At 43.9% G+C, this 26,278-nt stretch overlaps 1 protein-coding gene and 1 pseudogene across 1 annotated transcript in view; both read left to right on the plus strand.

Annotated features, from left to right (window-relative positions):
* LOC124725867 (protein rhomboid-like) overlaps positions 1–26,278 on the plus strand; it is a 227,118-nt gene that overhangs the window by 16,072 nt on the left and 184,768 nt on the right. The gene's annotated exons all lie outside the window — the stretch shown is intronic.
* LOC124724182 lies at positions 12,230–12,347 on the plus strand (annotated as a pseudogene).

Below are 26,278 nucleotides of genomic sequence, written 5' to 3' on the forward strand. Positions count from 1 at the left end.
AACCCGACGTGGTACGGATCCCACACTGATGAGCAATACTCAAGTATAGGTCGAACGAGTGTTTTGTAAGCCACCTCCTTTGTTGATGGACTACATTTTCTAAGGACTTTCCCAATGAATCTCAACCTGGCACCCGCCTTACCAACAATTAATTTTATATGATCATTCCACTTCAAATCGTTCCGTACGCATACTCCCAGATATTTTACAGAAGTAACTGCTACCAGTGTTTGTTCCGCTATCATATAATCATACAATAAAGGATCCTTCTTCCTATGTATTCGCAATACACTACATTTGTCTATGTTATGGGTCAGTTGCCACTCCCTGCACCAAGTGCCTATCCGCTGCAGATGTTCCTGCATTCCGCTGCAATTTTCTAATGCTGCAACTTCTCTGTATACTACAGCATCAACCGCGAAAAGCCGCTTGGAACTTCCGACACTGTCTACTAGGTCATTTATATATATTCTGAAAAGCAATGGTCCCATAACACTCCCAAAAAATGGCTCTGAGCACTATAGGACTTAACACCTGAGGTCATCAGTCCCACAGAACTTACAACTACTTAAACCTAACTAACCTAAGGACATCACACACATCCATGCCTTAGGCAGGATTCGAACCTGCGACTGTAGCGGTCGCGCGGTTCCAGACTGAAGCGCCTAGAACCGCTCGGCCACAGTGGCCGGCTAACACTCCCCTGTTGCACGCTAGAGGCTACTTTAACGTCTGTAGACGTCTCTCCATTGAGAACAACATGCTGTGTTCTATTTGCTAAAAACTCTTCAATCCAGCCACACAGCTGGTCTGATATTCCGTAGGCTCTTATTTTGTTTATCAGACGACAGTACGAAACTGTATCGAACGGCTTCCGGAAGTCAAGGAAAATGGCATCTACCTGGGAGCCTGTATCTAATATTTTCTAGGTCTCATGAACAAATAAAGCGAGTTGGGCCTCACACGATCGCTATTTCCGGAATCCATTTTGATTCCTAAAGAGTAGATTCTGGGTTTGCAGAAATGACATGATACGCGAGCAGAAAACATGTTCTAAAATTCTAAAACAGATCGATGTGAGAGGTATAGGCCTATACTTTTGCGCATCTGCTCGACGACCTTTCTTGAAAACTGGGACTACCTGTGCTATTGTCCAATCATTTGGAACCTTCCGTTCGTCTAGAGACTTGCAGTACACGGCTGTTACAAGGGGAGCAAGTTCTTTCGCGTACTCTGTGCAGAATCGAATTGGTATCCTGAACCGTACGCCAAAGCCTAAAATCAGCCAGGCTAGGGAATTACTGTTCCGCAATGAACTGTAATCGAACTAACTCACGTGATACTAGAGGAAATGGACTGGAAACGAGTAAATGATTTTGTTTTTCGCCCGCGAAATAAGTGATGATGCGTGAAGTAAGTGGATATAAAGTGTAGACTGGCAGTGGCAAGAAAAGCTTTTCTGAAGAAGAGAAATTAGTTAAAAGCGAATAAAAAAATTAAGTGTTAGTGAGTCTTTTTTGAAAGTATTTCAATGGTGTGTAGCCATGTATGCCCGTGAAACATGGACGATAAGCAGTTTAGACAAGTAGAGAATAGAAGCTTTTGAAATGTGGTGCTACAGAAGAAAGCTGAAGATTAACTTCATAGATCACGTAGTTAATGAGGAGGCACTGAACAGTAGTGAGGAGTTTGTGTCACAACCTGAGTAGAAGAAGGGATCGGTTGATAGGATACATTTTGAGACATCACGGGATCACCAGTTTAGTATTGGAGGGAAGTGTATGTATGGGGCGCGGGGAGGGGGGGGGGGGGGGTTGGACGAGAGACGAACGCAGTAAGCAGATTGAGTAGGATGTACCTTACACTGTTTGTTATACTATATGAAGAGGCTCGCACAGGATAGAGTAGCTGGACTGAACACCAAAACAACAACATACTCGTATATTGCCATTAACACCACAACACAACGGCTGTGTTTGGAGTGATGCTGTGATCTGGAAGCATGGGCTGCTGACGTACGGCAGCACACTGTGTTCAGCGATGAATCGCGGTTCTGCACTACCCCGGACGATCATCATAGGCGAACAAGTTTGCAAAAGGCCCCAGTCATCCAATGTTTTGGAGAGGCAGAAAGTGTTACTCGTGCCGTCACGCTGTGCGGAGCCATCGATAAGACTTCACGTCACGGCTGGCAGTGATCGAGGAAATTCTGACGGCAGATTCGAGCTAATAGGTGCACTGTGTATCGTGGTGTTATTTTTAACAGGACATTGTTCGTCCACCCGTGGCACATGTCTCTACGAACTGTCTGCATGATGTTGAAGTACTCCCATGGTCTGCAAGATCAGTTAGAACTGTTGTGGGCCAGGCTGCCTCACGCGTTTAACATCTTTGCTTGCAAATCGATGAATTCATCCAGGCCAGAGAGGGTGCAAAATCATACTGATAAGTGAAATGATACAGCCAAGTTCTTTGTTACGTTGACTCGATTTTGTAGTCCCCTCAGCCCGCGAAGTTTCATTTAGTTTCCTCCTCTCCTTCCAGGTAAGTCACTTTTTGTCAGGCTGTGTATCTCGGTCAAAATATCAAAATCGTTAACGGTCGAGCACAGAAGGAGACGATGTTGTCCTGACAGAGCGCACAGGAACTGTTTTGCACTTCATTTCTGGATACGTTGACTCGCACTACAGGATCTGCTTAGCGGAATGGTAATAGCTTTAACAACGTCCTGCGCAATTCCGCAACTAACTTCAGACATTCCGTCACGTAAAATAAACAATCCACGTACAGATATAATACACACAAACTGACACGAATCGCGTTATTACGTTACTCGCCTAAAGCGTCGTCTGCAACTGTCTGTGGTACTTGAGGCAGCAGAGGGATATGAGAGCATCATACAGAAAGGTGATCAACCTTTTTCCCTGATAGCTTGCTGCTATGGTAGTTGTACTCCAAACACTAGCTTTCAGGCACTGTGATTAGGGTAGAGGTATAGCGCCAGAGCACAGTTACTCGTATAAGGGACGATCAAAAAGTTTCCGTTTGAGGTCGTTGCTGCAGCGTAAATGCAACCCAGAGTGACTGCGATGGAGGTATATAAGCACCGACATGTAGGGGTTAGTGTGGCCTTCAAACGGAAACGTTTTGATAGCTTCTTACATTTCAAAGGAAACTGGTCGCAAGTGCTCGTGGCTTTAGATGAAATAAAACTGGGAAAATCACCGGAAACCTGAATATAATTGTCGAAATAAAGGGAATCGATCTGCAGACTGAAATTGGACGACAGTTTTTCATAAATCTAGATGACGTAAGGCGAGTTTGAGTCCGCCCCCTCTCCAATATACATGCGGTGACCACGCTGTTGCATCCATTGCGCCATCCGCCTCATTCTAAGAAATTCACTCATACGACTCAATGCAGCATTCACAAAGTCCACCATTCTGTACGTTGCTAAGAATTATATCCTTCCGGAAAAATTTAAAAATAGAAACAAAACAATAGGTAGTCGATATAACCGATTTCAGAGAGACACAAAATAGTGTCGCTGTATCCTCCACTAGAAGCACTGTCGCGCGCGGCATAAAAAGGCTATACGTAACCAGTAACGTAAAGATTTCACGCAACTATGACCGTTGACATACTCGTTGATCATCCCTGTACACTGTAAAAGTTCCGCTACCATAGCAGCTACTACATTCCCGAAGAATGGAAATTTGACAGTTACCATATCGTTAACGTGAATTAAATGTAACGAATTCATGCAACAACTGAACGTAACATATTTTCTCAGAATAATCCGCGTGTATAGTTATGCACTTTCCCGTTTTCCGGAACTATCTGCGGAGACTGTTGGTCCATATTTATTGGGGAATTACGTTACTTAAAACGCTGCTTCAAGGAATAGTAGGACCTTCCACCAAAGAAAACTGCTACTCCAGAATAGGTGAGGTGACCTACACACTTGTTCAGTTTACAGAAGAAACGGCAGTTCTCGTGCTTTGACAGCTTTATAATGGTGCTAAACGAGTATGCAGACGGTTGCAGTACTGTGATATCCTTGCATTACTGGTTATGTTTGTTGCAGAAAAGTAAATCTTTGGATCGTGACGCTTAAACTGATATAAGGAACTGTCATTATTTAAGAATCACTACTGATTGGGTATTCAATGGTACGATGATCATTCGTCCTGTCTTCGTGATGATCATTTTCTTCCCTGTACAGTTAATGTTTTTCACCTTGGCAGAGGAGCTGGAGCCAGTCCCAGACTTGGAAGAGTCACGCCGTGACTTCAGGCCGCATCTTCACGTTTTACAGAAAATACTCTTGAAGACGTTCGTAACTGGTCACAACTGACTATCAGGCTCTGAGGAATTCACGATGTAGATGAGAACTGCTGGTGAACTGGCACTTTGAGCTTGTATCTCGATTACTCAGCTAGTAGAGCAATGCCCGCGGAAAGCAGTTTTAATATATCCGGAAGTATGGAAACTAACCTTCGGCTTTTAGAAAAATAATTTTCTGTAGTCTGTCGTTTGGATTGTTGCTGATATTGATATAGCCATATCTCGTCACTAGTCAATATGTTGTATGTTTCCTCCGTTAAGTTAAACGTAGTAATGTACATAACATACATACCTACTATTATTTGTGCTGCAGTCTCTTCCGTGTCTGCAAATATTATATTCGAGTCATCTGCCCCGAAATTTCTCGCAACACTTACGATTTTTGTGTCATTTCTGTTGGAAGACGTCCAGAACGTGAGTCTTCTATTAAAGACAGCCTTCCTTCTTCCATTTTCACGTTATTTCCCCCTCCCCCTTCTCCCCCGTGTAGCAGAAGACGTCGATACGGACCGTGTCAGTTTCACGGGTTAACGACGAGGACTGGTAAACTGGCCAGCCTGGATGTGGTTTTTAGTTGGTTTTCCCTGTCTCACTAGCTGAATACTGGGCAACATCCATGTCCTGCCTCCGAGACACGTTGTGCAAACAATTAGAAAATGTTTTCCCACTTGTACATAGGATTAAATCTAGCCACAGATAAATAGGATGCACAGATTCCGTCCAGAGAGGCCAATAAGAGACTGATAGCATTAGACATCTTAGATCTCCTCAAACCCTTAATGATGAGCGGCGACAACGAAACTCATGGAACTAAAACCCAAGTGTCGCCCTTTATAAAAAGCCATGTTTCAAATGACGAACAGCGGCTTTATTCGACGACCAAATCTGTTTTTCCTGATCGTAAAATGTTGTGAGAAGCCATTATTGAAATGTGGGTTGTTCGCTACTAACGCTTTTTACTCGTTTGCATTTCCGCCATTCTGACAGTTCGACATTCGATTAATGTACAATAACTGTGTAGAAGTTGTTAAATGCTTTTGAAATTGCTCGTGTCCATTCCACGATGACAGTAGAACTTTACGTGTCGTCAAAAATATTGAAAGCAAACCATAGCAGGCAGATTGATGTCCGCCCATACTCTTAAAGTAAAAATGCGTGAAGGCAGGTATTTTTCCCTTTACCGAGTAAATCCGTCCAAATATATGTGAAACAAACATTCATAACAGAACCGCTGAACTATGACAACATAAAGGACGGTACGTCAATTGTAGTACACGGTACATCACATCCTGTCCATCATACGAGTATATTCCTCTCTGCTGTCGGATTATGGTACTGCATATGAAACGTGACAGTCTGCAATTGCACCGCCTTCTTTTGTGATGGTAATTTACAGCGAGTGTGCATTTCAAACTGTTACAATAATAATAGCAGTAATATAATAATAATAATAATAATAATAATAATAATAGCTGAACTGCCATTACCACAGTAAACCAAAGGTGCCAAAGTTGGTTTTAAACCAAGTTAGTGAATTGCGCCAGTTACGGGTCTCCAAGACCAATGCACAATGCGCCCACTACACAGATACTCGTCTGGTATTTGGCTGGAAAGTACTTACCCATCCAATGGGTCATTACTCCAGCTACCCGCTCTATTTTTAGGGTAAGGGAATGAAGCGTATTAATAACACAACTATACTATCAAAGATAGATCGGTGAAAACAGCTTCAATTTACACACCAGTATTGGAGTACGTCGCTGAATCCTTACCTCTGACTCTTGAAAAATTGAGGATTGCGGAGAGGTTTCCTGCTTGATGAGACCCGAAAATAGACATTCCGCAATATTTCTGCCATAGAGAGTAACTTAACCTCCCTTATCTTGTAGTTTGAAGAATATTTTCGCTGCGTTCTTCAGGGACAGTTCTACATGCCAAGGCGTTCTGATTTTACCAGTTTCAATCATAAATCTCTTCTTGATTATTATGTACAACCACGTAAGCTTATTGTCTACCCAGTACCATTTCAGTCTGAACACGTCATATGACCATAAGTGCCTGATACTAAACCTCGATCGTAATTGACAATAAATTCATTTACAGCATGTACTGTAATTTTAATGGCTTTTGATAATACAGTTTATTCAGAGTTAAATTCACTGTTGTCAGCATGGTCTTTGCACAAAATTTACTTGTTCTCTACAAGGATCATTAACTAGTGTGTACTGGTTTCGTCGATAGACTAAATCGATCAGTGGGAAAGTAAGTACGATTGAAATGGATGCAACTGGGACATGCTTTGAACTCCAGTTAATTCGAATGCATTTACTTTTATATTCTGCTGACTCGTACTAATGTGCGATTTATAGTTATTATTATAATAGTATTTTGAAAGTTCTGGCATTTCTTAAGTATTTGTCTTTTCATGTCATTAACAACACCGTGAGAGGATATGAAAAAGTACACTTCTACCAATGTATACCTTAGTTGCTCCAAATTCATTTAATGTTAGTTTCTGAAGTCACTTCTTTAAAGTGCTTCAGCTACATCGCACACTGTTCCTCAGAGTCCAAAGAATTTCTGGTGAGTAGGCTATTACATACAAAACCAGAAATAGCAAACACAGTTCCGTCGTTTTTCTTCTTTATTTCCATGAAAGTTGTAGCAGCAGTCGAAGAACATCGCTCTGAGTCTTCGTCTCCTGACCTGTGTCCTGTTTCTTCCTTCTGTATTCCGTTCCGCTCATTTCCTGGCGAGGGAGACGCCAGCTAAAATGTAGGATTTAAGGTGTTTTCATCGTGTGTGTGTGTGTGTGTGTGTGTGTGTGTGTGTGTGTGTGTGTGTGGAACGGTATTCATCTGTGAGTGAAGTTTCAGCTCGATAACCCACATTACTGTGACACAATAGATGACCCACGCTGCATCCAGCACGGACTGCCGTAAGAGCTGTTATACATTGTGGCAGCGAATGAGAGATCTGCTGGAGATGTTCCAAGGGGATTCCCCACCAGGCTGTTTCGGTCCGATTCCACTGCCTACTATCGCCGACTAGTGGAGGACATATGTTGTTCTACGAGCTAGGCAGTAATCCACGCGAGTTAGACTGATGGTGTGTATGGAGGAGAAGAGAGACAAGGAGAAATATGTCTGTGGAGTGTGAAGTCCTCCTTTATTCTCCAGATAAAACGTGTCTCCGTGTTGTCTTAGTAGAAGATATTACTAGAAAACGTCGTGGTTTTAAATTCTACTGCATCGCTAAACTAGCACATGCTGTTACGTGTATCCACAAACTGTACACCTGAGTTGATTTATGACGTTCTACGGTCTTAATTAATAGATGGTGCATTTCAGAGTGACAAACGGAAATGAAGCTTAAGCAGCAAGCACACGAGGCACCATTTCTCGCGGCAGCAGACTAGGTAAGTCATCGAAATATTGGACAAAAAATTGAGTCATTAGCTCGACTGGAGACCTGAATTTTTGTCATTTAGTAACCGAATTAATGTGTGGCACACGGATAAAATAAAATCCTCAAATTTCGCCTAATACAATGCTCCAGAACGCTTGCGGTAACACGACGTTGGGTTATCAACAGATCAGCAAACAATGGGCTCATCGATGGAGATAGTAAGAATAGGTTTGGGAACAGGTTTTATGTTTCGCACAGTCTAGCTGTTTCTTGCAAATTAACTACGATCTTAATACTACTGCATAGCGAAGTGCAGACAATCATATTCCGAATGGCGTTTTGGGGAGACGGTGGAATCTTATTGCGTGAGTAGCAGTTGCAGTGATGATAGAGATGTTAATGATTGCTTTTTCTAAGAGCTACTTACCATCCCAACCGCAACAGTAACTTTCAGGTGAACTGTTGGGCTCCACTTAATGTCCAACGTTTCAACGCAACTTATACAGGGTGGTCAGAAACGGTCTGAAATCCTGTAAGGGTGTTGCAGGGGAGGCTGTGCCGTGAAATAACCGAGAAAAAAATTTTATGCGTTGCGCCGATTCGGGGTTATTTAGCCCTGAAATAAGCCAATCAGGTCGTCACGCGCGCAATTTCAAGCAGCCTGTCGGAGGCCGTGTCACCAAACGTGTTCTTCGTTTGGTTTCCTCAGACCTAGCACGTAGCTTTTGCTCGCTAGCTTAAACGTATCACTCCCGAAAGAGGCACACTTTAACTGGTAATGAGCATTTCAATAAGTGGTAACACACAGATCCCCAAATGTCTGTGCATTACCACATTTTAGCGCGTGTAAACGCTTGAATTGGCGTGCGCCACGATCTGATTGGCTAGCTTCAATGCTGAATAACTACGAAACGGGGCAACGTATCAAATTTTTTTTTCTTAATTATTTCTCAGCACAACCTCCCCTGCAAGGCGCTTACAAGCTTCTCATACTGTTACCTTAATTTAATGTTCAGAAGTGATATAGGCGGAATATGTTTGGTTCACCATCAGTGAGCAACTGATTACTCTTAATGCGTCAGTAAGCAAAACGGATGAGAATTGAGATGAAACAAATCTGGTAGCAGTATTTCAGGAACAGCTACAGTTCCTTTTTTTATTCGATGTCATGACCTACTGCACCATTGTGAAGCTACGGTCATAAAGTGACAGAAAATCAGCGACGAACGCGCAAAAATGATTGCGTTTAACTTCCCCCAGCTAATACTCGGTATGTTGAAGTGAGCGGTTAATAATTAAATTAAATGAATATTATGTTTTCAGCTGAATAGGCAGAACCCGACAAACTTTCGTTTTGTACCCATGATTCGTTACATTAGACGTAAATTTTCTGTGCTTACCGGGTAAAGCTTCACTGTTACATCATCTGAGCTCAAAGTACAGCCCCCTAATGCCATTAATGTCTGAAATTCGTACACAGAGGTAACAAAGGTCATGGGATAATTCCTAACATCGTGTCTGACCTCCTTTTGACTGACGTAGTGCAGCAACTCGACGTGGCATGGACTTAACAAGTCGTTGAAAGTCCTCTGCAGGAATATTCAGCCATGCACGCTGTATAGCCGGCCTTAACTCCGGAAGTGTTGCCGGTGCAGGATTTTGTGCACGAACTGACCTGTCGATTATACCCCAAAAATGTCAGACTAGGTTCAGGTCAGGCGATCTGGGTGGCCAGACCAATCGCACAAACTATCCTTGAAACCAATCAGTTGGGACACGTTGACATCACGCATTGTCATCCACAAAACTTACATCGTTATTTGGGAACATGACGTCCATGAATGGCTCCAAATGGTCTCCAAGTAGCCGAACATCCAGAGGACCCATTCCATTCCATGTAAACACAGCCCGCACGATAATGGAGCCGCCACTAGCTCGCACAGTGCCTTGTTGACGAGTCGATGGCTTCGTGGGGTCTGCACCATACTGCAACCCTACCATCAGCTCTTGTTGTTGATGCTGTTTTTGTTGTCGTCAGTCCAGAGACTGACTGGATGCAGCTTTCCATACTACTCTATTCTGTGCAACCTTCTTCATCTACGAGTAACTACTGCAACCTACATCCTTCTGAATCTGCTTACTGTATTCATCGCTTGGTCTCCCCCTGCTATTTTTACCCTCCACGCTTCCCTCCAACGCTAAATTTGTGATCCCTTGATGCTACAGAACGTGTCCTACCAACCGATCTCTTCTTTTTAGTCAGGTTCTGCCACAAATGCCTGTTCTCCCCAATTCTATTCAATACCTCCTCATCAGTTACGTGATCTACCCATCTAATCTTCAGCATTCTTCTATAGCATCACATTTCGAAAGCTTCTGTTCTCTTCTTGTCTAAATAATTTATAGTCCATGTTTCGCTTCCGTGCATAACTACACTCCATAGAAATATTTTCCAAAAAGACTTCCTGACACGTAAATCTATACTTGATGTTAACAAATTTCTCTTCTTCGGAAGTGCCTTCCTTGCTAGTGCCAGTCTACATTTTATATCCTCTCTACTTCGAAGATCATCAGTTATTTTGTTCCACAGATAGAAAAACACACAAACTGCTTTATGTGTCTCATTTTCTCATCTAATTCTCTCAGCATCACCTAATTTAATTCGACTACGTTAGGCCGGCCGAAGTGGCCGTGCGGTTAAAGGCGCTGCAGTCTGGAACCGCAAGACCGCTACGGTCGCAGGTTCGAATCCTGCCTCGGGCATGGATGTGTGTGATGTCCTTAGGTTAGTTAGGTTTAACTAGTTCTAAGTTCTAGGGGACTAATGACCTCAGCAGTTGAGTCCCATAGTGCTCAGAGCCATTTGAACCATTTTTTCGACTACGTTAGATTATCCTCGTTTTGCTTTTATTGATGTTCATCTAATATTCTCCTTTCAAGGCATTGTCCATTCCGTTCAATTGCTCTTCCAGGTCCTTTGCTGTCTCTGACAGAATTACAATGTCATCTTAGAACCTCAGAGTTTCCATTTTTTTCCATGGATTTTAATTGCTACTCCTAATTTCTCTTTTGTTTCCTTTACTGCTTGCTCAATATACAGATTGAATAACATCGGGGATAGGCTACAATCGCCGGCCGAAGTGGCCGTGCGGTTAAAGGCGCTGCAGTCTGGAACCGCAAGACCGCTACGGTCGCAGGTTCGAATCCTGCCTCGGGCATGGATGTGTGTGATGTCCTTAGGTTAGTTAGGTTTAACTAGTTCTAAGTTCTAGGGGACTAATGACCTCAGCAGTTGAGTCCCATAGTGCTCAGAGCCATTTGAACCATAGGCTACAATCCTGTCTCACTCCCTTTTCAATCACTGCTTCCCTTTCGTGCCCCTTGACTCATAACTGCCATCTGGTTTCTTTACAAATTGTAAATAGCTTTTCGCTCCCAGTATTTTACCCCTACCACCTTCAGAATTTGAAAGAGAGTATTCCAGTCAACATTGACAAAAACTTTCTCTAAGTATACATATGCTAGAAATGTAGGTTTGCCTTTCCTTAATCTATCTTCTAAGATAAGTCGTAAGTTCAGTATTGAGTCGCGTGTTCCAACATTTCTATGGAATCCAAACTGATCTCCCCCGACGTCGGCATCTACCAGTTTTTCCATTCGTATGTAAAGAATTCGTGTTAGTATTTTTCAGCCATGACTTATTAAACTTATTGTTCGGTAATTTTCGCACAATCTTTCTTTGGGATTGGAATTATTATGTTGTTCTTGAAGTCTGAGGGTATTTCACCTGTCTCATACATCTTGCTCACCAGATGGTAGAGTCCGCAGCTCGTGGTCGTGCGGTAGCGTTCTCGCTTCCCGCGCCCGGGTTCCCGGGTTCGATTCCCGGCGGTGTCAGGGATTTTCTCTGCCTCGTGATGACTGGGTGTTGTGTGATGTCTTTAGGTTAGTTGGGTTGAAGTAGTTCTAAGTTCTAGGGGACTGATGACCATAGATGTTTTGTCCCATAGTGCTCAGAGCCATTTGAACCATTTTTGAACCAGATGGTAGAGTTCTGTGATGGCTGGCTCTCCCAAGGCGTTGTCTACTTCCAGGGCCTTTTTTTGACTTAGGTCTTTCAGTGCTCTGTAAAATTCTTCATGCAGTATCATATCTCCCATTTCATCTTCATCTATGTCCTCTTCCATTTCCATAATATTGTCCTCAAGTACGTCGCCCTTGTATAGACTCTCTATATACTCCTTCCACCTTTCTGCTTTCCCTTCTTTGTTTCGGACTGGTTTCCCATCTGCACTCTTGATAGTCATACAGGTGGTTTTCTTTTCTTCAAAGGTCTCTTTAATTTTCCTGTAGGCAGCATCTATCTTACACCCTAGTGATACATGCCTTACATTTGTGCTCTAGCCATCCTTGCTTAGCCATTTTGCACTTCCTGTCGATCACATTTTTGAGACGTTTGTGTTCTCTTTTGATCGCCAACGGTCTTTCCGCAGTGGTAACACCGATTCCCATCAGATCACCGAAGCTAAGCGCTGTCGGGCTGGGCTAGCACTTGGATGGGTGACCATCCGGTATGCCGAGCGCTGTTGGCAAGCGGGATGTACTCAGTCCTTGCGGGGCAAACTAAGGACTTGATTGAGAAGTAGCGGCTTGGGTCTCGTAAACTGACTTACGGTCGGGAGAGCGGTGTGTTGGCCACATGCCCCTCCATATCCGCATCCAGTGACGCCTGTAGGCTGAGGATGACACGGTGGCCGGTGAGTACCCTTGGGCCTACATGACCTGTTCGGATGGAGTTTAGTTTTTAGTATTCCTCTTCGCCTGCTTATTTACTGCTTTTTTTTATATTTTCTCCTTTGATCAATTAAATTCAATATCTCTTCTGTTACCCAAGGATTTCTGCCAGCTCTCGTCTTTTTACCAACTTGATCCGCTGTTGCATTCACTGTTTCATCTCTAAAAGCTACCCATTCTTCTTCTACTGTATTTCTTTCCCCTGTATTTGTCAATCGATCCCTAATGCTCTCTCTGAAGCTCTCTACAATCTCCGGTTCATTCAGTTTATCCACGTCCCGTCTCCTTAAATTCCTATCTTTCTGCAGTTTCTTCAGTATTCAAATGGCTCTGAGCACTATGGGATTCAACTGCTGAGGTCATTAGTCCCCTAGAACTTAGAACTAGTTAAACCTAACTAACCTAAGGACATCACAAACATCCATGTCCGAGGCAGGATTCGAACCTGCGACCGTAGCGGTCTTGCGGTTCCAGACTGCAGCGCCTTTAACCGCACGGCCACTTCGGCCGGCCTCTTCAGTATTAGTCTACAGTTCATAACCAATAAATTGTAGTCAGAGTCCAAAAAAAAAGTTCAAATGTGTGTGCATTCCTAAGGGACCAAACTGCTGAGATCATCGGTCCCTAGACTTACACACTACTTTAACTTATGCTAAGAACAACACACACACACCCATGCCCGAGGGAAGACTCGAACCTCCGGCCGGAGGATCCACCCAGCCCGTGACATGTCGCCTCAAACAGCGCGGCCACTCCGCATGGCTGGTCAGAGTCTACATCTGCCCATGGAAATGTCTTACAATTAAAAACCTGGTTCCTATATCTATGTCTTCCCATTATATAATCTGTCAGAAATATTCTAGTGGCTCCATGCTCCTTCCATGTATACAACCTTCTTTCATGATTCTTAAACCAAGTGTTAGCTGTGATTAAGTTATGCTCTACACAATGTTCTACCAGGTGGCTTCCTGTTTCGTTCCTTACACCAGTCCATATTCAGCTACTACTCTTCCTTCTCTTCCTTTCCCCACTATCGTATTCCAGTCTCACATGACAATTAAATTTTCGTCTCTCTTAACTATTTGAATAATGTCTTTTATCGTATCATACATTTCTTCAATCTCCTCATCATCTGCGGAGTTAGTTGGCATATAAACTTGTACTACTGTGTTAGGCGTGGGCTTCATGTCTATCTTGGCTACAATAATGCATTCACTATACTATTCGTGCTGGCTTATCAGAGCTCCTATCTTTTTATTCATTATGAAACCTACTCCTGCATTACCTCTATTTGATTTTGTATTTATAACCCTGTATTCACCCAACCAGAAGACCTTTTCTTCGTGCCAACGAACTTCACAAATTCCCACAATATCTAAATTTAAACTATCCATTTCCGTTTTTAAATTTTCTAACTTATCTGCCCAATTAACGGATATGACATTCCACGCTCCGATCGGTGGAACGCCAGTTTTCTTTCTCCTGATAACAACGTCCTCCTGAGTAGTCACCGCCCCGAAATGCGAATGGAGGACTATTTTACCTCTGGAATATTTTATCCAAAAGGAGCCATCATCGTTTAACAATACAGTAATTTTGCATGACTTCAGGGAAGGTCGCGGCTGTACTTTCCCCTTGCTTTCAACTGTTCGCAGTACCAGCACAGCAAGGCCGTTTTGTTTAATGTTACAAGGCCTGGTCATTCAATCACCAGACTGTTGCCCCTGCAGCTACTGGAAAGGCTGCTGCCCCTCTTCAGGAACCAGAAGTTTGTCTGGCCTCTCAACAGATAACCCTCCATTGTGGTTGCACCTATGGTACGGCTATCTGTATCGCTGAGGCATGCAAGCCTCCCCCCTAACGGCAAGGTCCATTGTTCATGGGGGGCATCAGCTCTTAGCAACTGAAATCGGGAGTCATCTGACCCACGGCTCTCGAGTTGTCTAGTGTCCAACCGATATGGTCAGGATCCCAGGAGAGGCTCTGCAGGCGATGTCTTGCTGGTTACAAAGACACTCGAGTCGATCGTCTGCTGCCATAGCCCATTAACGCCAGATTTCGACACATTGGTATTGCGGATACTAACAGTGTACGTCCTACATTGATTTCTGCTGTTACTTCACGCAGTATTGTTTACGTGTTAGCACTGACAACTCCATGCAAACGCGGCTGCTCTTGGTCGTTAAGTGAAGGCCGCCGGCCACTGCGTTGTCTGCGGTGAGGGGTAATGCCTGAAATGTGGTATTCTTGGCACACTCCTGACGTTTTCGATCGCGGAATATTGAATTCCCTAACGATTTTCGAATTATAAGTGGCCTATACGTCTAGCGCCAACTACCATTCCGCGTCCAAAGTCTGTCAGTTACCGTCGTGCGCACATAATCACGTCGGAAACCTTTTCACATGAATCAAGTGAGTATAAATGAAAACTCCGCCAATGTACTGCCCTTTTATACCTTGTGTAAACGATACTGCCACGAATTCTACAGGGTGAAAAGTATTTAAACCGACAAACTCTGGGAGGTTGTAGGGGACATCAAAATAAATATTTTTCCCTAACGTCATTTTTTCGTACGAGGATTATTTAAACCGTTGGAGGCCGTATTGCGCTCGTCCGTTGATAGAGGCCGCATTACGATCTTCAGTAGTTAGAGGGCGTATTGCGCTCTTCATTTGTAGGCAACTGCTGTCCACCAATGTAGTAGTGCATTGTCTCTGTTTATTAATGGAGCGATACACCAGGAGTGGGTACACTGATATGGTTAGTGCGTACTACATAGCGCACCACAACGGACGAGCTGCACAGCGGGTTTCTCAACAACAATATCCTAATCGCCGCATCCCGCATCATACGACCTTTGATGCTGTGTACCAACGTCTGCGTGAGACCAGGTCATTTAGCAGATTAGCTGGACAGGGATGCCGTCGCACGGTAACAAAGCTGCAATTAGGGGAAGCTGTCTTGCAGCATGTGGAGCGGGATCCTTCAGTCAGCACTCGTGCAATGGTACGTCACATGGGGACGAATCAGAAGAATGTAAGAACAGTCCTTCGAGAGCAATTGTTACGTCAATTTCACTTACAGCGTGTCCACAACCTGGAACCATTTGATTATCCACCCAGAGTACAGTTTTCGCAGTGGTACCTGGAACAGTGTGAAATGCATCCTAAATTTCCATCTTCTGTATTGTTTACCGATGAAGCAACGTTCGGGCGTGATGGAGTCTTCAACATGCACAATTCGCATGTTTGGAGTGAGGATAACCCACATGCCACAGTTACTAACGCTCATCAAGTGAGTTAATGTGTGGGTCGGTGTTGTTGGAGACTGTTTAATTGGACCGTATCTGCTACCTAGTTGTTGTCCCTTTGTCATAAAAAGATTGAAAAGTGTTTGTTGGTTTAATTAATTTGCCGCCAGAGAAATCTTCGTCTACCGGTTTAAATACTCCTCATAGGAAAAAATGACATTTGGGAAAATATTTTTTTTCATGTCCCCTACAACCTCCCAGAGCTTGTCGGTTTAAATACTTTTCACCCTGTATATGTGTATAATTTTCTCGCATGTCTTCTGTCAGCTCAGTGTAAACTGTACTGCAGAATCAGCGCTGCCGTAAGGTAGTTGAGTTTGGACACTGTAAAGTGCAATGATATTATGAACTGTAAATGTTCCATATTTCAATTTTTATCAATGTGCAGTACGAGAAAACTATTAGTCTAACGTGCACAGTTACTTTACCGATCGGACACTGCTAGAAACAAAGGAACACGTTCGCTTCGCTTCCCCGAAAAACTTCCACGACTCATCGATGATTGGCTGTCGCTGTATAGCTGCAGCTTCACAACGGCCCCTTTCCGACCTGTGGCTACCTTGAAAATTATGCTCGATTCGACATGCTATAGTGCTCTGAAACTATTATGCGGTTGTTTCTTCCCACTCTGTACAGAATCAGTAATTTAGCCAGCAATAAGAATACTGAAGCTTCTTTGCTGTCAACGTCATAGCCCTAATGTAAGTGACAAAGTGCTTCTTGCCTGGGCTTTAATCAGAGGTGGGTGCTGTGTTCCATTACCACTTGTGGGAGGTGGGGGGCGTACAGCTATGAGGCAGGCAGACAGGCACGGGTCGCGCGCGGTGGATCGTGGAACCGTAGAGTCGCAGCCGAGTCGTAGAAATTAATACACACAGGAAGAGAAGACGCCTCACTGGGCTCCAAGGCATGGTACGAATGTATCTTACAGGTTAAAAATTCTATGGTGCTTCCGGCTGCAAGTACTGCTACAATGACCTCCGGAAAATATTGCTATTTAAGAAAACGTTCGGTTTTACCGCTCTATTAGAATGTGTAACCATTAGTGTTGGATTTCACATCCCCCCCCCCCCTCCCCCAAACTGTAATCAACTGCCGATGTGTCCGGTAATCGTAATGATGTGGTAGAGGAGTGGTTCTGTCTAGTTTGACAACTGGAATCCTCACAAGCTAGTACTCAGTTTGTTGCCTCTGGGGAACGAAAGGAAGGTTATAGTAAACGTTTAATTGATGTCGAGATCAGACACCAGCCGTGAGCACAGAGAATCCGCCGCAGTTCTTATTTTCTCCTGAAATAATTTAGAAAGAGCATCCGTATCAGTATTTGAATCATGTTCCTCTAGAATGCGTATCCTGCGTCTTAAACAGTGGGACAACTCGTTTGATATATCTCCAAAACTGTGGTTTACAGTTCTGGCCAAGCAACTGAAGGACGTTATGCGTCATACAGTGTGTGCCACTCTGTATAGGAGGAAAACATCGAGCCCAGTACTCATTTCCGAATGAAGAAGGCAGTGCAAATCTTCAAAAGCTCGAGTAACGCGGCTTGATAGTTAAGAGAGGGTCCCCCACAATAGCTGAACGGTCAGCGCGATGGAAAGCCACGCAGGGGTTCGGGTTCGATTCCCGGCTGGGGTGGGAGATTTTGTCCCCTCAGGGACTGGGTGTTGCGTTGTCCCCATCATTATTTCATCCCCATTTTCGGCCGAACTTCTCGCCTGGGAACTCCCTGTCACTGACGCCATACGATCATTTCCATTTCCAGTGAAGAGAGGGAGGCTTGACTACATTAAGCGGGATAAAGCGGATGTGGGGGTGCAGTAGTTATCTAGTCTTGTGATACCAGATTTGTTATTTATCCCTTCTTTTAGTCAAGTTGTGCCATAAATTTCCTTTCTCCCCAGTTCGATTCAGTACCGCATCCTGACGTTTAAAATTATTTTAAAGTCTAAATATTGCTCCTTCTCATAAACGCTTGTTTTTCTATCGCCACTTTGCGTATTATATCCTCGCTACTTCAGTTACTTTGCTGCCTGAACAACAAAATTCATCTACTACCTCAACTCCCTATTTCCTACCTAATTTCCTCTCAGTAACTCTCAGGCCTTTCGGGCAATCAGATGGAGTAGCCGTTTGCAGGGAACTTCGTTGGCCATTACGAACTCGCACTAGTGACTCCATTCCAAAATAGAGATTCTTGCCCTGCCATCCTGAGAAAGTCGCTCGGCCTTCAGTAGGCTTCGTAGGCCTCTACAAACCATTTATGATCATTGTGGAAAGGGGAGCCCTTATCTCCAAGCTGGAGTACAAAAACGCTCCCCATCGTACCAGAAATTGTCCTCGGTGTCCACAACAGCGAACGAGATTATATCCCCCACTCCCTCCCCAGGGACGGAATTTGTATTCCATAACTGTCTGCGTCTAGTGTTAACCCATCCGAAAGTGAGCGAACGGTCTCTAAATTCTTGAGAATCGTGTACCTGAGGCGAGACATGATTACCTAGTCGGATGCGGAAAACCACCTATAAACCACATCCAAGTTGGTCGGCACATCGGCCCTCGACGTTAGTCGGCAGGACGGACGATCTGGGGCCCACGCAGCTCCCAGAATCCCGGAGGTGACATGGTAACGCACGAGCTTATCTGGATGGGTCGTTTCACTTACCTGTAAATTGTCAATGGATACGACCTATGGCTAGTCGTGGCGCCAACAGTCAACTTAGCTCAAAAATTTTTGCAAAGATAAATTTTTGAGCCAAATTAACAGTTGGTGACCCGTTTATGCACACTTTGTTTTACTGACTTACAGTGAACGATATTTTACAAGTTCTAAGTTTTGGCCTGATGAGGACACCAGCCGAAACAGTGTTATAAAGAAAGAAATACATTAAGCGAATAGACGGTTTTACTCAAGAAATATCAACAATGTTCGCGCACTCATTTAGGAAGTCTATTCCTTCATTAATAAACCAGAGATTGACACATAGCACGGATTCAGAAAATATCGTTCTTGTGAAACACAACTAGCTCTTTATACCCATGAAGTAATAAGTGCTATCTACAGGGAATGTCAAATTGATTCCATATTTTTAGATTTCCAGAAGGCTTTCGACACCGTTCCTCAAAAGCGTCCTCTAACCAAACTGGGTGCCTACGGAGTATCACCTCAGTTGTGCGACTGGATTCGTGATTTCCTGTCAGAAAGGTTAGAGTTCGTAGTAATAGACGCAAAGTCATCGAGTAAAGCAAAAGTAATATCGGGCGTTCACCAAGGAAGTGTTGTAGGCCCTCTGTTGTTCCTGATCTATATTAACGACATAGGAGACAATCTGAGTAGCTGTCTTAGATTGTTTGCAGATGATGCTGCCATTTACCGTCTTGTAAAGTCATCACATGATCAAAACGAATTGCAAAATGATTTAGATAAGATATCTGTATGGTGCGAAAAGTGGCCATGGACTCTGAATAAGGAAAAGTGTGAAGTTATTCACAAAAGTACTAAAAGAAATCAGCTAAATTTCGATTACGCGGTAAGTCACACAAATCAACTAAATACTTAGGGATTACAATGACATATAACCTAAATTGGAACGATCACGTAGATAATATTGTGGGTAGAGAAAACCAAAGACTGCGATTCATTAAAAAATGGCTCTGAGCACTATGGAACTTAACTGCTGAGGTCATCAGCCCCTAGAACTTAGAACTACTTAAACCTAATAAACCTAAGGGCATCACACACATCCATGCCCGAGGCAGGATTCGAACCTGAGACCGTAGCCTGCTATTCATTGGCAGAACACTTAGAAGGTGTAACAGGTGTACTTTTAGAGACTGGTTACATCACGCTTGTCCGCCCTGTTCTGGAGTATTGCTGTGCGGTGTGGGATCCGATACCGGCCGCGGTGGCCGAGCGGTTCTAGGCGCTTCAGTCCGGAACCGCGCGACTGCTTCGGTCGCAGGTTCGAATCCTGCCTCGGGCATGGATGTGTGTGATCTCCTTAGGTTAGTTAGGTTCAAGTAGTTCTAAGTTCTAGGGGACTGATGACCTCAGATGTTAAGTCCCATAGTGCTCAGAGCCATTTGAAACATTTGGGATCCGCATCAGGTGGGACTGACGGATGACATCGAAAAAGTACAAAGAAGGGCAGCTCGTTTTGTATTATCGAGAAATGTCACAGACATGATACGTGAATTGGAGTAGCAATCATTAAAACAAAGGCGTTTTTCGAGGCGACGGGATCTTGTCATGAAATTTCTATGACCTGTTTTCTCCTCCGATTGCGAAAACATTCTGTTGGCACCCACCTACATAGGGGGAAATGATCATCTCGATAAAATAAGAGAAATCAAGGCTCGCACAGAAAAATTTAAGTGCTCGTTTTTCCCGCGTGCCGTTCGAGAGTGGAACGGTAGAGAGACAGCTTGGAGGTGGTTAATTGAACCGTCTGCCAGGCACTTTATTGTGAACTGATTCGCAGCAACAGACGCGGGGCCGGACAGCTTACACGTAACCGGAGAGCAGCGAACTGGAGACCGGTCCAGGATGCGGGCAGCACGGCACCGCATGGTGTGGTGTGGTGTGGAGTGACGTGGCGGCGGACACGGAGCCGCGAGAGACGCTGGGCGTCTGCCCGCATGAGTGGCCGCCGCGCGCACAAAGGGAGGCGCCGCCAGATGGACGCGGCACGGGTCACCGGCCATCCATCAGGGCAGCCACCAGTCAGCAGCCAATAGCCGGGCTCACGGCCGCTGCGCGCCGCGCCCGCAGGCGCCAGACCCCGGCTCCCCGCAGGCCGGCCGGTGGGGTTGCTAGGGGCGGGGGACGGCAGCAGGGGCCGTACCTTCCGGTCGCCGGATCAACTGCAGAAGGCCAGTACTCTTCGCAAGGGACACTTTTTGATGAAGTATGAATTTAAAGTAACAACCTACTCATCAAGCTCAATGTACAACACTATTCGCCGACGTTAAGCCGTCGGCACACGGGCCGTGCTGTCGAATGTTAATGTTGAGCGTGCTAAGTTCAATGTGCTGCTGAACGCTCAGGAACGATGCGACTTGTGCATACGGTACGTGGGCCACAACGTGGCAAGCGCGATCGCAACGCACTCCAGCGGCAGTTGAGGGATGTTTCTAGTTCGTAAATCACATTCTTTACTCAACGGGCTAGCGTAAAATTCCCACGTCTATTAAAACGCACATTTCCTCTTTCGTTCACGGAAAGGAAATTACCATGTCCAATCAGTAACGGCACAGACTTATAAAAGTTCCATTACAAACAGTGCGGTACAAATTTTGGAATGCTTCTCTGCATAAGATAAACATTATTTCATCATTCCCAAAATTTAGTAAAATCACAAGGTCAGTCTTACTTGATAACTGTTCCTACCCAGTAGCAGAATGTTTGCAACATGTGAATTACGAAGCGTAAAAGAAAAAGGAGCAAAATATCTTTATACACGTAGCGCAAGCTGTCCTGTAGATTAAGCCAATGGAACGAAGTCACCCCTCAAAAAAAAGGAACTTATATTTACATAGCATCAAATATTATAGTATATACTTATATTATACTAATAATAAAGTGTCAAAACCTAATAAAAACGCGAATATTAAGAAAAAAATTTGCGAACCACTGCCATCAATAAATTTCTCATTACAGGAGAGTGACGCTATTCATTACGCTAAACCAACAACACGTGCAGTGTATCTAATCACAATATGTTACCACGTGCTGAAAATCTTAATCGTAGATATATTACTAATTGAAATTTAATTATAACGTACTGTACCAAGAACAATGCGTTTTGGGTGGATCTTCAGTGTGTCGCTGCCTTGAAATAGCCTACTCTCATAATATGCAAGTTACAGCAATTCTTTTGCCACGAATATGATGTTTCTCATTATTTTATTGGAACGAATCACACAGTTAACAAAGGGTTTTCCAGTGATTCTTAATTTGCTGATGCTCAGAAACGGTATATATACATATAGGCTTCAAATGAATGCGCCTCACAACTCTATACTGAAGGGAGACGGCGTGCGTGTGACGTAGGTGGCGTTGTGACATCTCATTGGTCAACGCTCAGATGCACGCTCAGAATGTCTGGCATACCAGGTATTGCTCTGCACGTTCGGAAAGACATCCACAGCGCCACACGTCACTGTCGCTCACACAGCTGAAACCCGAACTCAAGCCCCAGCAGAGCGCGCGCGCCGCAGTTAAATAGCCGTCCGCCAAAGAAGCCAAGAAGACGTAGCTGTCGAAAGTAGACTCACAACGATTAGGATGACAATCGATGGAGACTGGCGCCAGCAGCACACCAGCTGAACCTACACCCCACGAAGATGAACACGGGGGCAGCCAAGAAAGCGGTGGAATAGACTAGGAAGTGCCCCGGTCCCCGAGATTAAACTGACTCAGGTGGACCCGAGATTTACGACCAGATACGAGGTCCTTGACCTCAGAATTTACGGGACTCAGAATCATCACGATCCGGCAAGGACCTCGGAATCGTGGCCTAAGTTTCCCCTTAAGACCGAACCCTGTTTTACTGACGTCATCCCTCGCAAACACCACATCACCAATCCTCCCATGAAAGTGGCGTCTACCCTTATTGTACCGAGCTGCTTCACGTTGGTGGGCAAGATCGATGTTACACTTGGCCCGCTGCCAATTCTCGCGCAAGCTAGAAAGGGTGACCTGAAGCGGGAGAAGGTCATTAATCTCCCACAAATTAGAGAGGGGAGTTGGGAATGTAAGCAAACATCAATCGACTGGGTACAGTGTCAGTTGTTTCTGTCTGGCAGAATTAAACGCCTGATTGAGCCAAGGCAATGTATTGTCCCATCGATTAGGTATGCGGGAATGGTAAACACAGAGAGCGGCCTTAAGATTGCCGTTGACGCGCTCCGCGAAGGAACCCTTGGGATAATAGGGAGTGGTAGTTATATGCTTAATCCCGTTAGTAAAACAGAAACCCTTGAAGATGTTAGACAAGAATGCGGGAGCATTATCACTCACCAAATTCTTCGGAGGACCAAACCAGGAAACGATCCGGGACAGCTGCTGTACCGTAATTTCGGCTGTTATGCCTCGGGTGGGTAGGAGCCATGTAAAGTGGGAAAAGGCGTCGACAACTACAAGTATGTACCTATTTCCCCTCTTGGTACGGGGTAGTGGTCCGATATAGTCGATAAAAAGGTGGTCAAGAGGATACTGCTCCCTAACCGACTGTAGTAGGCCCTTGCGAGGTCTCACATCGAGCTTAGCGCGCTTACACTGGATACAGCTACCCACAAATCGCCTAACATCGCGATAGAAGTTGGGCCAAAACATGTGTTCACGAACTCGGTTCAAGGTCATGTAGAACCCTAAATGTCCCCAGACCGCCGAATCATGAAAATATCTGAGGATCATGCTAACTAATTCTTGAAGAATACACACCTTCAAATTCATCATTATTGTCTCCCCTTTTACACAAGAGGCCCCTGCGACTCACAATGATCGGGATGACAATCGATGGAGACTGACGCTAGCAGCGCACCATCTTAATTATGAAGGTTACAAAAAAAATCATCATCATCATCGTTTTGTAACTCCAGTTTCCCAGGAGTTGTGTACAAGCGCTCGCCATCTAATTCTGTCTTCATACATCTTCTGTTCCAGGATAGCTTCCTATTTGTATCCTTTCTCCTCTACATCTGATATTACAGTCTCTATCCAGCGTTTTCTTGGTCTTCCCCGTGGTCTTCTTCCTATGATGTTCAGGTTGAAATACCTTTTGGCAGTCTTTGGCTGTTCATTCTCATTATGTGCCCATACCACTGAAGCCTTCGTTTCTTTGTGACAATGGTAATAGGAATGTCAACACCAGCTAATTTTCTATTCACCTCAACCTCATTCTTGATTTTGCCCTTTCTAGTTGTTTGGTTCATAGTTCTAATGAATCTCATTTCTATTGTCTGAATTCTGCTGAGGTCTTTGTTTAGAAGGGTACATGTTTCTAAATCATATGCTAGGACTGATATGAAATAGACACGGTAGATGGTCGCTTTTGCTTTTCGTAGCATTTTATTATCCCAGAGAAGATTTCTTATTTGACTGTTAAAATTGATATTTTCTGTGCTATGCTGAGTACTTCCTGCTTAATGGTGTTGTCCTTCGAAATCATGCTTTCTAGGTACTTGTAAATGTGAAACAGATTCTACTTCTACTATGACTCGTTCTAGAAATATACTTGAGGTTGTTCCTTGCCTGTTGATGGTAATTTCTACTGTCTTTGTTTTACTTGTTTTTAGTCCGAAATTTTTGAATGTGTTGTTCCAGTCATTAAGTTTCTTCTGTGCTTCAGCTTATGTCTCTCCCCATACTAGCAAATCAGCAAAAACCAGGGAATTTGATTCGCTGTCTACTTTATTGATAGATTTTATGATCATGTCCATTACTATTACAAACAGGAGTGGTGTACTTCCTTGTTGGACACCTCTCTTTGTTTCAAACCATTCTGATCGTTCGTTGCCTATCTGGACACAGCTGTAACATTTTAAGTATAGCATCTTGACTTTATCAGTTAGGTACTTTGGCACCTTTAGGTCTTCCAAACATTCCCGCATCTTATTTCGAGGAACACTGCCATATGCTTTTTCAGTGTTCACAAATACAATCATAAGATTTCTTCCATATTCCTAGTACTTTTCTGTCAGCATTCTTACTGCAAAAATAATATCCTTAGTACCTCGGTCTTTCCTGAATCCATTCTTCCTAAAGCGAAGGTTCTACTGTATTTCTAAATCTCATATCTGTGACCTTTTCTAACAGCTTCAGGGAATATGACAGCAGCGTGATGCCTCTCTAATTTTCACATTTTCGACGATTGCCCTTTTCGGTCAGAGGGATGATAACTCCTTTATTCCACCGTGCGGTTAAAGGCGCTGCAGTCTGGAACCGCAAGACCGCTACGGTCGCAGGTTCGAATCCTGCCTCGGGCATGGATGTTTGTGATGTCCTTAGGTTAGTTAGGTTTAACTAGTTCTAAGTTCTAGGGGACTAATGACCTCAGCAGTTGAGTCCCATAGTGCTCAGAGCCATTTTTGACTCCTTTATTCCAATCTGGGATTTTGTTTTCTTCCCAAACCACTGATAACACTCTATATAGCCAATTTAAGCCTAATATTCTAGCTTCGTTATCATGTCTGAGCTGAAATCATCAAAGCCTGTAGACTTTCCTTTGCGCATGCTCTTCATTGCTGCTTCTACCTCAAGCCATGTTAATGGGTCTCCATCGGTTTGGACTTCATTAATTTCTCTACAGTCGTTGGTGGTTGTGTTGTCCCCATGTCCATTTAGCAGCATATTGAAGTACTTTTTCATTTCATCCCTGATTCCTTCCTCTGTTCGTATTAACTTACCGTCGTCTGTTTTCGGGGCAAGGATATTTACAAATTTATTTCGTTTACTCTTCAGCACCTTGTATATAGTTTCTTTCTCCGGTATTCCTGAGTTAGATGTTCAATTCCTAATTCGTTTCGTCTATCATCTGTCCTCTGTTTTCCACATGGTCTAATTTTCTTTTCAACTAGTTCATATCTCTTACTACTTTCTTTACCCGATCATTCCACCAAGGTATTTCCTCCTCGTTTGTTGTGGCAGTTGTTTTTCCGCAGGTGTCCGTGGCTTCTCTAACAAGGGTTTCTTAGAATAAGGAGCGTTCTTCTCCTATTCCCCCTTTCTCAGTTTTGGGTAATTTGGCTGCTATTCCTGCTTCCTATTCTTTTCCATGTCATTCAACAACCAAGACTTAATCTTTGGCATTCTCTTTAAATTTTGGCACTTGAACAACTTTTAAGTCAGCAGTTAACAGCCGGTGGTCACTATCTAGGCACTCATTGGGTATGGCTTTAACATCTGTAACATACTGACCAGCTTTTCTATCGGTATTGAAGTCTATCATGGTCATGTCCCATCTGTATCTCATTATTTTATGACTTTCTCTCTTCTGATGCCACGTGCTCTGTATGGCTAAGTTGTTTTTCGCACATAAATCAATTAGGTTCTCTCTTTCCGGGTTTCTGTTCCCATAACCATGAGGAACAATAATGTTTTCACATCCTAGACTCTCTATACCAACTTGAGCATTCAGATCGCCCATAACGATGGCGTTTTCCTCTGTCATTCGTTCTTAAAGTTCATTAAGAAAATGCTCTTTCTCCTGCACGGTGCATTCTGTCTGTGTTGCATATACTTGAAAAACGGTATGCTGTGTATTACCAGCCTTAGTCTCATCTGGATTATCCTGTCACTCACGTATTTGACTCTGTCTGTATGTCTTTATCTTTATGGAGGACGAGGCCAACTCCATTTTTGGATTCACTGTTGTTACCACTCCAGTGTAGTACGTATCCATTTCTCAGTGATTTCT

Source organism: Schistocerca piceifrons, chromosome 1 (assembly GCF_021461385.2).
Source record: "Schistocerca piceifrons isolate TAMUIC-IGC-003096 chromosome 1, iqSchPice1.1, whole genome shotgun sequence".
NCBI classification, from domain to species: domain Eukaryota; kingdom Metazoa; phylum Arthropoda; class Insecta; order Orthoptera; family Acrididae; genus Schistocerca; species Schistocerca piceifrons.